The sequence below is a fragment of the Pinus tabuliformis genome, chromosome 7 (assembly GCF_031772625.1).
Source record: "Pinus tabuliformis cultivar Carrire ecotype Pingquan chromosome 7, CPIR1, whole genome shotgun sequence".
NCBI lineage: Eukaryota > Viridiplantae > Streptophyta > Pinopsida > Pinales > Pinaceae > Pinus > Pinus tabuliformis.
In genome coordinates, this window is record NC_142293.1 from 1,233,032,281 (window position 1) to 1,233,048,388 (window position 16,108).

The following is a 16,108-nucleotide window of genomic DNA, read 5'->3' on the forward strand; positions in this document are numbered from 1 at the left end:
GTGGATGTTTCCTTGACACCCTGTCAAGGTTTTACCACGTAAACATTGTGTATTACTTGTGTAATTTATTTTTGGTTTCCATTCAGTTTTTCATTTCTTTCTTTCTTTATCAACTGCTCCAACCAATGGTTGGTATCAGAGCCATCATATTACCATGTCCGCAGTAGTGAAGGGGAAAAGGAGACACCAGTTCAAGTTAAGGAAGCAGCAGAAGGTTACGGGAGGAAATGCAGCAGAACCATCATTTTATGACTGCTAGAGGTGAGTTGAAAGGCTGCCACTTCATTTTTCTGACTGCTGGAGGTGAAAGGCTTCCGCTTCATTTTCTGACTGTTGGAGGTGAACGCTGCCACTTCATTTTCTGATTGCTGGAGGTGAGTTGAAAGGCTGCTGCTTTAAGTGAAAAATTGAGAAAAGAGAAGCTTTGTTTGAAGTTTGTAATGGAGGAAAATTTCCATTGTGAACCGCTTGGCCAAGAGAGAAAGCAGAGTAAGCGTCGCTGTTGGAGGAAGAGAAACCCGCAGCCAAAGAGAACTCTGACGTTGTTGTTAGAGGAAGGGAACCCATTGCATTTAATGAAGGCAGAAAGAGTCATTGTTTCATAAAGATGCCTTTGATCAACAGAAAAATCCAGTTAATTTTTTTTTACACGAGAAATATGATTTCTGTTGAGCGTTGTTGAGCGTTGGTGAATTTGAGAGAAAAAAAGAAATAGGGTTTAAAGTTTTTAGGGCAATTTCAAGAAATTTTTTAAAGAATATGTGCAGGAAGCTTGAAAAGAAATTCTGGAAATGGGGTTTAAAGTTTCTGGAAAAATTTTCCTTTGTTTTTTGGGGCAATTTCAAGAAATTTTTAAAAGAATCTATGGAGGATGTTTGAAAATAAATTCTGGAAATTAATTAAGAGAATTTTGGAAATTTCTTAAGAGTTAAAAAAAAAAGGGGCAACAAAATTAGATTTTGTGTAGAAAATAAAATCAGAAAGAAATTTTGATTTGTGTAGAAAATCAAAATCAGAAAGAAATTTTGAAAACCCTAGCTGGAAGAAGGAAAATCAGAATATTTTAGTTGAAAGACTGAAACCCTAGGAGGAAAGAAATGGCCAAGATGACGAATGCAAAGTTCGAGGTGGAGAAATTCACCGGCAAGAACAACTTTGCTCTATGGAAACTGAAAGTTAGGGATTTGCTGGTGCAACAAGGGTTGCACAAAGCATTAGACAGGGCAAATAAGAAACCTGCTAGCATGACAGATTCAGACTGGGAGGACTTGGATGCCCAAGCTCTCAGTACCATTAGGTTATGCCTGGTGGATGAAGTTCTCTTCAACATTGTTGAAGAGAGTACAACGGCAGGTTTATGGGAAAAACTGGAAAAATTATATATGAAAAAATCGTTAACCAATAGAATTTATTTGAAAAGACAATTGTACAGTCTATGGATGAAGGAGGGTACAAAAGTTGCAGAACATTTAAATATTTTTAATACACTTATATGCCAATTATCAGATATGGAAGTTAAAATTCATGAAGAAGACAAAGCTATAACCTTATTTTGTTCTCTTCCTGAGTCGTGGGACCACTTAGTAACTTCAATCAGCTTGAGCACTGTTGATTCTTTGAAATTTGAATCAATTGTGAGAGCTCTCTTGTCTGAAGAAGTACAAAGGAAATCCAGTACTTAAACCACTGCACCAGAAGCCATGATAGCCAGAGTACGGTCAAAGGAAAGAGGAGAAAAAACAAGGGGATCTTCCAAATCAAAATCAAAGGGAAAGAAGTGTAAGGCAAAATGTTGGCACTGCAATAAAATTGGACACCCTAAGACTGTTGGAAACGAAAAGAGTCTGATGCCCTGAAGAAGTACAAGGGAAATCCAGTACTGAAACAGCTGCACCAAAAGCCATGATAGCCAGAGGACGTCAAAGGAAAGAGGAGAAAAAACAAGGGGATCTTCTAGATCAAAATCAAAGGGAAAGAAGTGTAAGGTAAAATGTTGGCACTGCAATAAAATTGGACACCTTAAGAAAGATTGTTGGAAATGAAAAGAGTCTGATAACCTGAAGAAGGAAGCAAATAAGGTTGATTCAGGTATGATAGATGAAGTTTTATCTATTGAAGAATTATGTATGATAGATGAAACTTTACCTGTATGTAATGTCTCTCAGGATTTTGAAAGTTGGTTGTTAGACTCTGGTGCTTCTCATCACATGTGTCCACACAAAAATTGGTTTACCTCATATGAAGATGTAAATGGTAGTTTTGTGTTTATGGGTAATAATGTATCATGTTAGACAGATGGGATGGGAAATATCATGATTAAATGTATGATAACACAGAACATTAACTAGTGTTAGACATGTACCTGAATTGAAGAAAAAATTGATTTCTTTGGGAGTGTTGGATTTGGATGGTTATAATTTTACAGGTAAGAATGGAGTGTTGAAAGTCTCTAAAGGTGCCCTAGTTGTTATGAAAGCAGAAAAGGTCGGAAATCTTTACAGACTTAAAGGAAGTACTCAAGTCAGCGAAGCAGTGATTGTGTCACAGAAAGAAGAAGAAGGTACTCGCCTATAGCATCAGCGATTGGGTCACATAAGCAAGGAAGGTCTTCAGGCACTGATGAACCGTAAATTACTTCCAGATTTGAAATCCTTAAAGTTGGATTTCTGTAAACATTGTGTATGGAAAACTGAGGTTTAAAACTGGAAGTCATAATAGTAAAGAAATTTTGGACTATATTCATTCTGATCTGTGGGGACCATCTCCTGTTGTATCGTATGGAGGTGCTTTATATTTTTTAACATTTATTGATGATTTCTCCTGTAAAGTTTGGGTCTTTATGTTGAGAAAGAAAACTGATGTATTCAATGTCTTTAAACATTTTAAGGCAATGGTAGAAAAAGAATAGGCAAATCAATTAAATGTTTAAGAACTGACAATGGTGGTGAATTTACTTCTCTAGAATTTGAACAGTGCTGTAAGGATGAAGGAATTGTTAGACACAAAACTATTGTGTATACTCCTAAGCAAAATGGTGTTGCTGAACGTATGAATCAGACTCTTATGGAAAGAGCCAGAAGCATGATCAACAATGCTAACCTGCAAAAGGAGTTGTGGGCAGAAGTAGTATCCACTGCTTGTTATTTAGTTAACAGATCACCTTCAGTAGCAATTAATTGTAAAATTCCTGAAGAAGTTTGGTCAGGTCAGTCTTGTGATTATTCACATTTAAGGATATTTGGTTGTGATGCCTATGCTCTTATTCCTAAAAATCAACATTCAAAATTAGATCCAAAATCGAAATGGTATGTCTTTGCTGGGTATCACTATGCGGTGAAAGGATATAGGTTGTGGGATCCTAATTCGCGGAAGATAGTCATTAGTAGAGATGTAACATTTGATGAATCTTCTCTTTTAAAATCAAATGTTGAAAGAATTGAATAAGAACAGGTATCACCAAATCAGAAAATTCAGTTGGAGGCTAGACCTTTTCTTGAAAGTCAAAAGGAAGGAGAGACTTCTAGAGGAAAAGGTGTTGAAGATAAAAAGGAATTTGTTGATGTTTCTGAACCAGTTTAGCAACCAGTCACTCCAAGAAGGTCTACAAGGGAAAGAAAAACTCCCAAAAGGTATAAAGATTATGCTTCATCTTTGGCTTTGATTACTGAAGATGGGGAACCTTCTTGTTATCAGGAAGCAGTGGATGATACAAATAGCGAAAACTGGAAAACGACTATGGAAGAAGAAATGGATTCCTTAGCCAAGAACAATACTTGGGATCTTGTAGAACTTCCTGAATGGAGAAGTGTTGTTGGATGCAAATGGGTCTTCAAATTGAAACGGAAAATCGATGAAAGTATCGAAAGGTATAAGGCGAGACTGGTAACAAAAGGGTATTCTTAGGTTGAAGGTATTGACTTTCATGAGATTTTTTCACCAGTTGTAAAACTTGTTTCTATTCGTACTGTGTTGGCTCTAACTGCATTACTTAACCTTGAGTTAGAACAGTTAGATGTTAAAACAACTTTTCTACATGGTAATTTGGATGAAGAGATATATGTGGAACAACCAGAAGGTTTTGTACAAGGTCGCAGCAGAAGATTAGTTTGCAAGCTCGGGAAATCATTGTATGGCCTGAGGCAGTCTCCCGAGCAATGGTACAAGAAGTTTGACTCCTTCATGGTGAGCCAAAACTTTATTAGAAGTGAGTATGATCATTCCACGTTTAATGAAGGCAGAAAGAGTCGTTGTTTCATAAAGAGGCCTTCAATCAATAGAAAAATCTAGGTAATTTTTTTTTTTACACCAGAAATATGATTTCTGTTGAGCGTTGTTGAGTGCTGGTGAATTTGAGAGAAAAAAAGAAATAGGGTTTAAAGTTTTTGGGGAAATTTCAAGAAATTTTTCAAGCTTCCTCCACAAATTCTTTCAAAAATTTCTTGAAATTGCCCCAAAAACTTTAAACCATATTTCTTTTTTCTCTCAAATTCACCAGCACTCAACAACGCTCAACAAAAATCATATTTCTGGTGTAAAAAAAAATTACCTGGATTTTTTTGTTGATCGAAGGCCTCTTTATGAAACAACGACTCTTTCTGCCTTCATTAAACACAGCGGGTTCCCTTCCTCTAACATCAGCGTCATACTTCTCTTTGGCTGCGGGTTTCTCTTCCTCTAGCAGCGGCGCTTACTCTGCTTTCTCTCTTGGCCAAGCGGTTCACAACGGAAATTGTCCTCCATTACAAACTTCAAATAGAGCTTCACTTTTCTCTATTCTTCACTTAAAGCGGCAACCTTTCAACTCACCTCTAGCAATTAGAAAATGAAGCGGCAGCCTTAACCTCCAGCAGTCAGAAAATGAAGCGACAGCCTTTCACCTCCAGCAATCAGAAAAATGAAGTGGCAGCCTTTCAACTCACCTCCAGCAGTCAGAAAATGACAGTTCTGCTGCATTTCCTCCCTCCTTAGCCAAGAACAATACCTAGGATCTTGTAGAACTTCCTAAAGGGAGAAGTGTTATTGGATGCAAATGGGTCTTCAAATTGAAACAGAAAATTGATGGAAGTATCGAAAGGTATAAGGCGAGACTGGTAGAAAAAGGGTATTCTCAGGTTGAAGGTATTGACTTTCATGAGATTTTTTCACCAGTTGTAAAACTTGTTTCTATTCATACTATGTTGGCACTAACTACATTACTTAACCTTGAGTTAGAACAGTTAGATGTTAAAACAACTTTTCTACATGGTGATTTGGATGAAGAGATATATATGGAACAACCAGAAGGTTTTGTACAAGGTCACAGCAGAAGATTAGTTTGCAAGCTCAGGAAATCATTGTATGGCCTGAGGCAGTCTCCCAAACAATGGTACAATAAGTTTGACTCCTTCATGGTGAGCCAGAACTTTATTAGAAGTGAGTATGATCATTGTGTATACTTCAAGAGTTTCAGTGACATATTCATTATCTTAGTTTTGTATGTTGACGATATGCTTATTGCAAGCAAAAACATGGAAGAGATCAACAGGTTAAAGGCTCAACTCTCTAGGACGTTTGATATGAAGGATCTTGGAGCAACAAAACATATCTTGGGCATGGAGATACACAGAGACAGGAAAAATGGTAAGCTTTGGTTATCACAGCAGAAGTATGGAAAGAGTACTTGAAAAGTTCGGTGTGAACAGTTTGAAACCTGTTAATGTTCCATTAGCTTCCCATTTTACGCTTTCTTCAGTTTTGAGTACTAGAACTGACGAAGAAAAGCAATATATGTCTCATGTACCATATGTGAATTTTGTAGGCAACTTAATTTATGCGATGTTATCTACAAGACCTGACATTTCACATGCAGTTAGAGTTGTCAGCAGGTTCATGGCAAATCTAGGTGAAGAACATTGGCGAGCAGTGAAATGGGTGCTTCGATATTTAAGAGGCACAAGTGATTATTGCATCATCTTTAATGGTAGTGAAGGATCAGTTTGTGGATATGTGGATGCTAATTATGCAGGTGATTTGGACAAAAGGAGATGTACTACAAGTTATGTCTTTACTCTGGCAGGTGGAGCAATTAGTTGAATGTCAAAGCTTCAAGAAACAGTTGCATTGTCCACTCCCGAAGCAGAATATATAGCTGATTTAGATGCCAGTAAAGAAGCAATCTGGTTAAAGGGTCTACTTGATGAGATTGGAAGGACGCAAGAGAAAGTGAATGTACTCTGTGACAGTCAGAGTGCTATTCACTTGGCTACAAATCTAGCTTATCACAGCAAGACCAATCACATTGATGTAAGGTATCATTTTTTGAGACATGTGATCGATGGCGGAAAAGTAGCTCTCAAGAAGGTCCATACATGGGAGAATTGTGCAAACATATTCATGAAGCCAGTTATGGTAGAGAAGCTGTGACGGTGTTTAGCTTCTCTTGGCTTGCAGAAGAGATGATGAATGGACATGGACAAGGGATTAGGGAAATTGTTGTCAAGGTGGAGTTTGTTGGAATTTGACAACTAATTGTGTAAATATGTGTAAAAATTGTATTTACTGCCAAGTTGGTTTTATACCGAAACAATAGTTGTGTAACGAAGGAGTCTCTTATAAAATGATGAATGTCGGAACTATTTTTTTTTTGTAAGCTAGGGAGAGACCTTTTTCTATTAATTCAAATTGAAACCACTACATAATCGTGGTGACCTCAACCCGCCCCGAGGGGAAACCGGGTTTATTGGCCACCTTAAGTTTTTAATGGCCATCCAAAAATAAAAAGTCCTGATTCTCTCTGTCCATGCTTTATAAACTAAACACTCATAGAGATTATCATAGTTTCTTGTCTGCATTCTGTATTACAAAAAGAAGCTACAGTTAACTAACTATAATTCAAAAAGATTTTTAAAAACCTCTAATTAACATGTCTTCATCTGCTGGTCCGTTGTGCCTGCCTGCTGCTCCATCTCTTTCTTGATACCGGGACTGTTGGTTTTTAACTGCTGCTGTATTTCTTCCATCTTCTTATCCTGCATTAACAAGGTGTTTTGAATGTTCCGTAACTCCTCCTTCAGATTTGGAATTCCCTGAGATAATTCAGCCATTTCCATGGCTACTTGTTCCATTGCCTTAGCTAGCAGTCTCTTCATTATCCAGTAGACATGAAGGGTCTGCTTATATAATGTCATGCATCCTCGCGTGTTGCCTGGATCCGGGAGGAGATATTCCCAGTCTTCCAATTCTGAGTCTGATTGACCCTGAATTGCCTCCTCTTCTAGCTGCTGAATAATCTTTCTGATATTTTGGTTAGTGTTTTCACAGTAGGCCCGTTCGGCGAACTGGACTTTCTTCCCTATGGATTTCCTTGTTTTCCTAACTGATCCTGTTGCGCGTTCTTCCCTGTTTCCAGCCCCTCCTTTTCCCCCTCTTCTGCATTGCCCGCGTCTCCCTCCTGCGCCTCCCCTTCTCCTATAACTTCCTCTGCCTCTCCTTCTTTTCTCTCCTGATGGGCTTCCGAATACCCCTTCTCCTTCTTGTTCCTGGTTACCCCGGGCAGCTTCTTCCCTGCTACCCTGGACATTAAACCTCCCTGCCTCTGCCGACCGGCTTGTCCATACGCGCCTTGGTTCTCCTTCCTCTCCGTCCGAGTCAAACATTTCAACATCCTCCTCTGAGTCGTCTTGAACCGTGAGGATTTCCTTAGCTGTGGCTTCTTCCATTATTCCTTTCCCTTTTTTTCTTTGTCTCCTCGACCTCGGTTTCCTCCTTCTTCATCACTCCTCATCCATCTCCTCGTAGCCATTCTTTTCTCCTCTGCCGTGTTGGCTCTTCATTTTTTCAACCTCCTTTGCATTGCTGTTCTCCCTTCCAGGTCCCTGGCCTCCTTGTTTCTTCGCTCTGTCTTCGACACTTCAATATGAATTTGCCTCAACCGGCTGCATGAACCTTTCTTATGCCGCCGTCTCCTCCACCTACTTTCTATTTTATTTACCTTCTTCTTTTGCCGCTTATTGTCTACCACCCTACTTGCCTCTCTTCGCCTTCTCTCCGTATTGTCATACTCTTGTCCAATCTCTGACATCCTGACAGTTCCATCCTCCTCCGTCGTAATTCTATCATCCGCTTGCCTTGAGATGATATCCCTTGCGGTGATCCACTTGTCCTTGATCATTATTACCTGAAACTCTCTTGCTCTGTCGTGCTCCCTTACCTGCTCTACATTTATTATTCCATACGCCGCCATTAACATTCCGATCGGGAGTATGAATGCCGGAACTATTGTAATCAAGGAGAATCATTATTGATTTAATAGAAAATCCAATCTCTTGCCCCGTGGATGTTTCCTTGACACCCTGTCAAGGTTTTACCACGTAAACATTGTCTATTACTTGTGTAATTTTTTTTTGGTTTCCATTCAGTTTTTCATTTCTTTCTTGCTTTATCAACTGCTCCAACCAACATGCCACACCTATTTTGAGTAGTCAAAATCCATGATCAAATGACCATTTATCCCCTAACTAAGTTTGTAAAGAGCACATCTACCAAGCCCCTCCTGATTCTTCTTCTATAATTTGTCCCATGTTAATAATTTGTTCATCAATAAACACCACATAAATAGTTTTCATTTAGAAGAACATTTCAACTTCCAAAGATAGTGTTACCACTATTGAGGTTCTCTTCTTTCTTTCTCTATACTTAAAAAATATATATCCAAGCCTCCTATGTGAGTAAACCCTAGGAGGAGAAAAAGGCCAAGCTAGCTTAGCCTAACATCCCTGGATTTGAACATGACTCCTTTCTAACATGATTAAAAAACCATTCCATAAATCCACTTCATTACCTATGAAGCCCAACCTATCTGTCGTAAGCCATCCCAACCTCTATATCAAAGTTGTAAATGGATCTATAATGTGGGAAAAAATACAAAAACCTCTATCTCTTAGTGACTGAATAATTTGTGGTGGCAATAGGTAGTCTCTTCCACTCCCAACTCATGCACCCATCCTAATTCGAACCAAGGTCCCTTCACCCACCTTCTAAGCTAGGGCCTTCCAAATCAAAGGAAAGGCTTTCACAATTTCCTTCTACATCCTTGAAATATTATTCTTAAATTTGTCAACCCCCGTTATCCTAATCTTCAACTAAGCTCAAATAAATATATTTCTGAGACATCACTTTACACCAAAACCCTCCACTTAGAATAACCCTCCAAACACTATTGGTTGCTAAATCTTGTGAGAAAAGGAAAATGTTCTTAAGGCCCCATCCTCTCAATAACTTTGGTATAGCCAGTTTCTCCCATTTACCCATGGAATCACCTTTTTTCCAATTGATCTTCCCCACAAAACCTTGAAACTTATCCTTCTAATATTTTCAAGAATCCTTTATGGGATCATCACATAGACATCCAATAGAGAGGGATTACCTCAAAAATGGCTTTAAGTAGAACAAGTCTTCTTCCCTACAACAACCACTTGTAACTCTAACATGTTAGCGGTTTTTCCAATTTAGCTATAAGCCCATTCAAGTCTTGTTTCAAATAATTATTTGGTTTTATATAGAACCCCAAATATTTCAGCCCATCTTCCAAATCCACCCTTAAATAAGAGAAACGACACATACATATGTGATTTAAAAAATAGAGCATCATTAACATTTATTACTTATTACACTTGTATCGTTAAAAAATGGACAATCATCGATGAAACCAAATAATCTTTAATAACCAAAAAAGCATTATTATAACTATATAATTAATTATATGTAGTTTCTATACAGAAAATTTAACATACAAAATATAATAATAAAGCATCCTACAAAATACAATAATAAAGCATCTTTCCTGTTATTTCATTCTTTCATAAAGAAATGTACGATTATTTTCATAATGATATAAACATTGCTTCAAGGTAATTTAAATTTGTGCACATTCCACCCTATAACTTAGTCCACCCTGAAGTTATCCTTTAATTTGCAGTCTAAGAACCCATCAACCATCCAAGGTTTTTCATCCTAAGAACCTATCAGTTCTCCAAGGTTTTGCATCCCTAGCCAACTTCCCCTCAACATGTTTCCCGTGAAATGTAAGAAAGCAATGAACCACTATAACTCAACAGAATTCCTATACGTAAGAAGAAAACACAACTTTCTACCAGACAGCAAATGAAGAAGCCACAACTTTGTAGCAGACAAGGAACCGAATGAAAGGGAAAACCCTACACATGCAAAACTCCTCTGGTAAAGGCAAGAGGAGCAGGGGAGATGGAAGAGATTTAGCTCTCTTAGCAGCATGAAACTGAGGATGAAATATAACATCCGAAGGTTCACGAGATGTTGAAAACATAGGTCAATTTGTTATTCAAACACTACTGTTGTCATGTTGCCACCACAATCTATATGCCAGCCGTCGTGACTTTTGACGATACTTTTAACCATTGTCCATCCGTCCTCTCTGCATCTTGATGTATCGTCAATATGGCCTTGTCCCACCAGCTCACCCACTGATCCTCATGACAACCCCTTGGAAGTATGTCCTTAAAGGTCTGTTTTGCATTGCAGAATGCTGCAACTCCTTTCTAATGGTCCTTGGTCTCACATGATGAAGAAGAAGCACTCTTGTCATGCTATCAATAAGCACTTGGCTACAAGGCATTTAATACTCTGTATATTGGGTTTTACCTTGTTGGATCTAAATGCTCTGTATGTTGGCTTTTACATCATCATGCCTGTATATTGGGTTTTACATGGTTGGATCTAAATGATCTGTATGTTGGCTTTTAAATCATGATATCTAAATAATTTTAGACCAACAATATAAAAGCCAACGTACAGAGCTTTAGAGGCCTTGTAGACAGGTGTTTATTGCTTTGCCCTCATGTCATGCCATCTTGCATGAAGAGTTGGCACAACCTCACCTCATAATTGCACTCATTTATGTTCAATATGTGTCGGAGGTCATTATTAGGCTCGCAAGCAAAATCAAACTCTAATACCTGAGAGTCTGGTAACAAAATCTCAAATGCGTATTTCCTTGGCCTAAGAAGAAGTTTGGTTTCCTGTGCAAGCATGATAACACAAGAGTTTAGATACTGACTCTTCCCAGAGCAATAATGGCAACCAGAGTGCAAAGGACTTGAACCAGAACAATGACGGGTACTGCTTTGAGCCTTTTTGTTCTACTTTTTGTTGTTCATGGAGATGTGTGTTCTGTGGTAGAAAGTCTCAGGTTATCATGGGTCTACCATGATTTGCAAGTTCAAAGCTGTATAGTTAAAAACCGAAGATATCTACTGAATATTACTACACTAAGCTGAACAGCTAAATCTGTCAGGTGCATTTGTGTATGGGTATGGACGGGCCAGATTTTGTACTTTTTAAGAATAACACATCCCAATTTTCCATTTTTTCAAGAAAGATTGATGAACTCAATTTCAGATATATGTTGAACTGATAAAAAGCAAGTGAACCAGCATATATTTAGTATTTACTGAATAAAAATGTCAAGAACAGGAAATCATGAACATCAACGTACGTACACTAACATAATAGCTGAACACAGGACTAAGCGGGTTTTTTCACAGAAAACTCTGAAACACAAATCTATTCGTAAGATTGTCTTCCATTACCATCCCTCTAAAAATCTAAGCCTGTATTCAGCAGAAACCTTATGTCTGCATATAAACTTGTAATATACGGTTAACAAATGCCAGAGTTCAAAATTACATAGAATATTTTGGATAGTATTACCAAAATACCTCGTCAACCCTAATATAGAAATCAAAAGCCAAAAAGCATCAACTTCCAAACAAAAGAACAGCAGTTAATGAATTAAATTTTACTCCCTGACAATTTCAAGCGCCTGAAAACTTCTGCCTTATAGAAGATCATGTAGAGTACAATTTTACTGCAAGCACATTGCATCTCAAAAAGGGACTGGTTCATAAATTCTGCCTAATGGACTCTAAGTCAACCCATTTTACCTTTAACCTCCGAATGATGGCTTGCAAGCATTTCTACTGGTTGCCAACATACAAGCAATTGTTAAATTACAACACTAAGGCCGAAATCTCTTCTGTCCAGAAGAAACGGTAGGTTTCCCATCAGATTTGAGTGTCCCAGCTGAATCTCCCTCTGAAGATGTTTCTATTGCCTTTGTGAATGACTCAGACAGACCAGCATAGTGGTCCACCACTCTCGTGATGTTGTTGTTGAGCTCTCGAATTAGGGCAACATTTCTACTTAGATTCTCTGCGATCTTGGATTCGTGATTTTGATTTATCTCATTAATAAGCAACCGGTTCTGGTCTAGAATATTCTGCACCTGACTAAAGCTTTTCTGGATGTTTTGCAAGGCCTTACTGTCGATTTGATTTCCATTCACAGGACCAGAATATGCATCCCCTTCCATCTTTAAATACAACAGAAACAGACCTAAACCTGCACAAAGAAGTTATTGGTTGTCCATCAGCAACAAATTTGAGCCTGCATAATGTACTAAAGGACTTACAACAACATTTTCAAAAAGAAAAAACAGAGAAGGATCACCATTATGGTATGTAACACCATGCCGAGCAGTACTGTTTGACAGTACCAAATGAGGCCTCTCAAGGGAATGTTTGGGAATAAACTCTGATTCTTTTAATTAGTAAAGATACATGAGGTAAGCCTTTTAAGTTCTTTTCTCTCAAAAGCACCCATTCAGATCAAGATGTTCTGTTGGAACCTATTAGCATCTTTAGTTAAGGTCCTTTATCTGGGATCTCTTAAGTATATTACTTGTTGGTTACGGTAGTTGGAAATAATATTACCTATTATTTTTTATTCCTAGAGTATGTTGTTGTAGACTGGGTTATGATTTTTCTTAGTTTCTCTTTAATTACGAGAGCCTAGTCAGACAGATATTCAAAATCACCCCATGGTGGTCCACTCTATCACGTGCAATTCACAGAATCTTGTACTATAAAAGAGGCTTTTGTGTTTAGCAGAATCAGATATTGGGCAAAAGGCCCTCTATTTATGCAATCCTGACTATTCCCATTTTTTAGAATCAAATTAAGTTACTGACAAAAAGAAAACAAATGTTTGATCCACAAACTAGACTTATCTCAGAAATGCAAAGTCAGAGACTGGAGCTAAAACAATAGTTTAGATGACGTGCATTAGATTAACATGATTTAGAAAATTATAAGAAAACAAAATTTATAAATTTGCAAATACAATTTGAGTGAGTCTGGTAGACTAGGTTAAGTGGTTGAGTGCTTTGAGATTCATGCAGGAGATCTCAGGACTGATCCCTCGGGCCGTTTGCCTCTGTTGTATGCCTCACTTGATATCCCGACCAAGTTATGCACAGTAATCAATGCCAACATCTTTACTCTGGGTACCACCCACAAAATGCAGAGAAGTGCCCACAGGTCTCCCTGAAAGGTTTTCCTCGGCGAAAAAAATCAGCAAGTGAGTGCCTCGTCACAAAAGTAACAGTGATACAGTTTCTTTTCACGGTGAAAGTCAGAATGAATAATTTGAGAAAATCGGTTTTCACCCATTTTTTCCAAGCCATTTATGATCCTTGATCCTATACTAACCATCAATATAGCCAATATTTCGCCTTCCAAAATCAGAAGAAAATTATAGTTACTATCCATGTATTTCTACTATTTGATCAGAGAGATGCTACACAGAATCAATTCCCAATCAAAACTTGTCGATTCGTCTGGGATCAGTAATATCTCAACTCCACATGTTAAAGCTACCACTGACATCTTCAATGAACGGCATCCATCACTACCACAGAAACTTTAAATACAGAAATAAACTATACCCATCCAAATGCACAAAGGCAAAGAGAAGGGCATTCTGCAATTAACCCAAACAGAGCATTTGCAAAGGAATAGCCTTACCCTTTGTCCTCCTAATCCCTTCACCCTTCAAAGGGACAAACTGGCATGTATCTCAATCCTCCTGCATTAAAAACTGACAAGTATTCACAAGAGTAGAAACACAACAGACAAAACAGAAAATATCATCTTAACTCAGATAAAATTAGTCTATTCGGGATTAAAAACATTGAAGATGCCATTCCCATTCAAGACAATTCAGATACACCAAAATCCACACTGGTCGACCCACCTATCGAATTCTACCTCGCTATCCCATTGTCAGAAAATAGAAAGCATTTAAGTACAGAGAAAAAGGAACAAAACACATCCAAAAGAATTGAGGAAAAAAATCACAAAATACTGGTGAATCACAGAGGCTTGCTTTACATTTTACAGAATCCAAGAAAAAATAAAGGAAAGGGAACAAATATTAACAATCGATTCAGCACATATGAATCAATGGATGTGAAATTACCGTGAAAGCGTGCCGGATTCCCTGCAGCATCAATACGACCACGTGAAAGAGCCTGAAGCCTGTCCTTTCGTGGGCACCTCGGATTCGTTTCATGATCTAATATCTGAGCATCTGGGTACCGTTCCAGCCTCTTTCTACCCCCTTCCCGACCCAAATAAAATACCGTCTCACTGTCTTTCTGATGTGGGTCTCAAGGCTGAGGATCAAAATTTACCATCAATACTGTACAAGATTTGCACCGGGCCGGCAACCTCAAAAGTTGGGGCCGGTTAATTACTGTCGAAGGAAAAACCCTGTTCGTCAATTTTGTGGAAAATGATGCAGGAGTGCAGGGACACTATCGCGATCTATGTTACAATCATTCCCGAAACTTGGTGTGAAATTGAAAAGTTAAACACTGTCATAGGTTTAAAAATCAGCCGATATGCAAAGTGCCTTTTACCTGTGCTACACCGCTATGTGACAGGTAGGCTTGGAAAATCTCGAACCTCGGAACCAAGGCTGGCTACACCACTTACAAATTAAAAAACGATCGTCTGAATTGAGAGAATCTACACGTCCTGCTTTGGGTGGTGCCGTATTTCGATATTCCATTTGGGGTAAACCAATCGCCCTTTTCCCGTAAGGAATTTTCAAATCTGGTAAAATATCAAATTGACAGAATTTTACTGGATGCAGAAAATAAAATAAGCGCCCATAAAAGAGACGGAACAAATGCGGCTTATCCACGCCCATGTTCCTGGTGTACTTTTGCAGATTGCCCTTTTTAGGGAACAGTGCTGAGAAGCGAGGAGAAAATGGCATTGGCCAATGGCAGGAACTTTTGTTTTGTCGTCACATGTTCTCTTGTGGTTTGTCCTTCATGAATACAGATGTCCTTCAGTAATGCAGAGTTATCAAGAAGTTGGACAGATTCCAAAAAATTCCAGGCCTAATTATTTTTTAATTCGTGGAATGTAAGCAGTGGCCAAATTTGTCTGGAGACATGGCCAGGTTCTTTTATAAGAGGGATGGGACCATTGATATTATTGGAATAGACAGCTAGCCAACGATTTATCTCATGCTGATGATAAACACTCTTAATTAATCTTAATTAAATTTTTAGTCTAATTGTTATTGTTTTAGCTTTGGGAGGTTTTTCGGATGTTTTGTGTGGGTGTCTAAATTTCCGAGAATCACAAGCGTGATGTATGAATTTTGGGTAATTCCAGTGTTGTAAGGGTAATTTATTTATATATTTAAAAGTAAATTTTAAATAGTAAAATAAAAATTTGACCAAAAATTGTTTGGTTGAACTCCAGTTTAAACTCTGAAATATAGTAGGGTTAGACAATGCTAATTTTTACTTTATTATACATGTTGAGAATAGTGTATAATGTAATGGATTTAGCTCATGATGAATGATGGATTTCACTAATGATGAATGAAGTCGAGTGGTAATTTCTTTTTTCAAGAAATTTGATTGTGGGATATTTTTTTTTATTTTTATTTTTATTTTATTTATTTATTTATTTATTTTTTTCGTGAAAATAGATTCAGCACCAAACACTTTTTGGGAGCTCAAGCTTGACAATTGTAATAGGAATTCCAAAAACATTGTACCAGATTTTCCATTCTTTTCCTGGGAAAATGTTTCCATTCTTTTTCGGGAAACGTAGCCTCCTTAGACTATGATGAATTAGTTTGTGTTGATTAGGTATGATAATAGTATGTTAATTAAAATCTAATATCCTTATATTGCTTCATTTATATGATTTTTATATATTAAATTAACATG

General features: G+C 37.8%; 1 pseudogene across 4 annotated transcripts; it reads right to left on the minus strand.

Annotated features, from left to right (window-relative positions):
• Positions 1-11,599: 11,599 nt before the first annotated feature.
• On the minus strand, positions 11,600-15,061 carry LOC149251838 (protein ELF4-LIKE 2 pseudogene; annotated as a pseudogene). 4 transcript variants are annotated; one of them, XR_016266924.1, is made up of 3 exons: positions 14,332-15,059; positions 13,878-13,938; positions 11,600-12,414 (listed from the first exon to the last, which is right to left on the minus strand). The product of XR_016266924.1 is annotated as a protein ELF4-LIKE 2 pseudogene, transcript variant X1 (transcript). The 4 variants fall into 4 exon arrangements; XR_016266925.1 differs by lacking the exon at positions 14,332-15,059 and adding an exon at positions 14,107-14,259; XR_016266926.1 differs by lacking the exon at positions 13,878-13,938 and having other exon boundaries at positions 14,332-15,061.
• Between the last annotated feature and the right edge of the window lie 1,047 nt (positions 15,062-16,108).